Here is a 3,358-nt window from a genome sequence, read left to right on the forward strand (position 1 = left end):
GGAAAGATTTAATGTGAGGATACAGATAAAATCAAAAAATAAAAACAATTTACCGTGGTTTAATGAAAATTTGTGGAAACTGATGAAATCTAGAGATTCTGTACTAAGGAAGGCAATTAAAACTAGAGGAGACACTGACATGCTGATTTATGAAGGTTTGAGGAACATAGTTATCCAAGAGCTAAGTGAAGCTAAATCTCATTTTTATCTCAATATAGTGCATGAGGCAAAAGGCAACAGTAAATTGATCTGGAAAAACAGTGATAATCTCACAAGGAGGGACTCAAAATTTTTTAGGAGATTTTAAACCTCAAGTACAGGGAAAGTTAAATGAAGATCATCTTACTGTTGCTTCTGTCTTTAATATTTTTTTTTCTTGAATCTGTATATGAGTTAGGAAAAAAATGTACGAAAAGGATATTGTTCTAATAGATGCTACAGGTCAGGTTTTCGAGCTGGTAGAGACTAATGAGTTACAAGTAAACAAAATCATCAGCTCCTTAAAAGCTGCAAAAGTAGAAATGCTTTCCAATTTGACACCATGTTTGTTAAATCACACAAAGATATTTTAACTCCCCCCATTGCTCATTTAATTAATTTGTCTTTTAAACACAGCTCCTTTCCTGATGACTGGAAATGTGCCATTGTCACACCTATTTTTAATCTGGAGACCACCTTGAAGCCAGTAACTACAGACCAATAAGTATACTGCCAGTACTCTCAAAGGTTGCTGAGAAAGTTATTATTAAACAGCTGATAACATTTCTTAATACAAGCAATTTTGGTCTACATTGTATGCAATTTGGCTTTAGAGCAAATCATTCCACTGAAACTGCTACCTTGCATTTAATAGAGCAAATTAAATCAAGACTCGATAAAGGAGAAGTAGTTGGTGCTGTATTTTTAGATCTGCGTAAAACATTTTACACAGTCAATCATGATGTTTTAATATCGAAACTCTCTAAATTTAACTTCTCATCTAGTGCACTGGCATGGATATCTTCATATTTATCTAATAGGATACAATGTGTGAAAGTTTGTGTCGCACTGTCCAGTAACATGAAGTGCACAATGGGTGTTCCACAAGGGTCAGTGTTAGGTCCCCTATTATTTAGTCTATATATTTAGTCTATATATTAATGATCTTCATCAACAGTGTCATGATGTGGAACTGCAAATGTATGCAGATGACACTGTTCTGTACACTCATGCAAAACAAACTGAGTTAGCTGCTGCTAAGCTAACAATTGCATTGGAAAGGATCACACATTGGCTTATCAATCATGTCTGAGTCTAAATGTAAACAAGACAAAGGGTATGTTTTTCTCTAAAACCATGGTACAACCTCCTAACACTGATATTCTCATCAAAGGTGAAAAGATTGACATAGTCACTGATTTTAAATATCTTGGTGTGACACTGGATCCAAATTTGAACTTTAAGAAACATGTTAAAAAAGAAACTGTCTCTCTTTGGACACAGCCAAGATATTTATGCATGCTATGATTCATTCCCATGTGTCTTATTGCATCACATGTTGGGGGCAGGCTGGAGAAACAGCCATAAAACATCCTGAGTCCTTATACAAACAAAAAAAGCTCTGGGAAAAAAGCCAACGCACTTCCATCATGGTAGGGTTCTGGAGAAATACAATTCACTGGGCTTTGAGAATTTTGGATTATGCTCAAATTTGTGCCTAGTTTTTACAATTTTAAATGGTTTGGCCCCTCCTCCACTATGTGACTTTGTGTACACTCGCTCAGTAAGTTCTATTAAATACTCCAGAATATCCTCCATACAAGATTGTACCATACCATTTCGTTGCACTGCATTTGGGCAATCAGCTTTCTCTGTGAAAGCCACAACTCAGTGGAATGCCCTCCCTGATGATATGAAGAGCTGCAGTTCCATCAGTGCGTTCAAAACCAAATTAAAAAATCTGCCAAAAACTACTCAGCTCTGTAACCACTGACTCTAAATGTCACCTCATGGTCTTCTCATGAATGCGAATAATCTTGCTTTTAATTTGACAAGCTTACATTATTAATTTCTAGTTTCTTGTTTTGTACTGTTTGTTATTGTGCTGTTATATGTTTTAATTGTAAGGGACTGCAGATGAAAATTAGCTTAAGCTAACTCTGGTGCAGTACATCAAATGTTAACATTTATGTTTAACACTGTACATGGTCCCAATAAATACAATACAATGAGATGAGATATTTAGTCATTGTCCATTGGCAAAGCCGTTGAGACAGCCTTGGCCAAGGTGTCCGGCCGCAGTGGGGCACCAGATGAAGTGAGGGACTCGTCATCAATGTGGGGATCTGTCTCGAGCTCCGGGTTGCTGTTGTCACAGCAGAGCAAGACCTCACACATCTGAAAATGGTCCCACCGTTGCTGGCGTTAAATCACAGTAAGTCCTCGGCAGTGAACACAGGGCAGTGGCTGCATCATGCCACTCTCTGCATGGTCCTATCAGAGGCACTCGGAAGCAGAAGAGATGCCCGGCGGCGGCGGTAATGAGGCATGATTGGCAGGAACGAGCTTGCTAGAGAAGTGACTCCTTCCGTGGAGAGGTAAGTCAGTGAGCAGACTCGCCATTGCTGAAGTGAAAAGGATGATAGCAGCAGCAGAGTGCTGCGTTATGTACTTTGTGAGACATACGTAATCAGTAGGCGCGTCCTGATTGGCTGAATGTGTACATGCAAATTTTAGTGGGTGATTGATTAATAAGTTGAAGTTTTATAGGGTGTCTGTGACTGACTATTTCTTGGCTAGGAACAGTGACTTCCTGGAGTGTCCACTGGTTACCTCTGAACCTCACAGCGATTCCAGGAAAATGTTCCAAAGTGTTGAAAAATGCCTTAAATGATAATGATTGTTCAGATTTCAATTTCCTCATAGAGAGCCAACCTCTGAAAGAGTCTGCTCAGCCTGCACATATCTCTGTCCCCACAATTTCAGGTAACATCATGATGTGAAATAACACGTAATTAGAATATGGGACTTGTGTCACATTACCTTAATCAATCCGTGCTGCTTTTATTCCCCAGAAGAGGAGTGGACCAGGCTGCTGGAGCTTTCTCCTCTGTTCCAGCTGTTGAAGGGCGTGGAGCTACAGCTTAAGTGTTGGGCCTGTGGGGCAGGACTTGTTGGAGAAGATCTCGGTGGTAGGTCGGACACAGTTGGGGCTGTCGATATTTGAAGTAATGGGCCTACAGGCACCAACTACTTGCACAAAATCACATATATACAGTACATGTGCACACACATACAGCACATGTAGACAGCATAATCATCGAGTACTCGCAGGCAACCTAGCATAACACACACATTAGAGATATTTTATCCCCAAATC

Source organism: Thunnus albacares, chromosome 6, assembly GCF_914725855.1.
Source record: "Thunnus albacares chromosome 6, fThuAlb1.1, whole genome shotgun sequence".
Lineage (NCBI taxonomy): Eukaryota > Metazoa > Chordata > Actinopteri > Scombriformes > Scombridae > Thunnus > Thunnus albacares.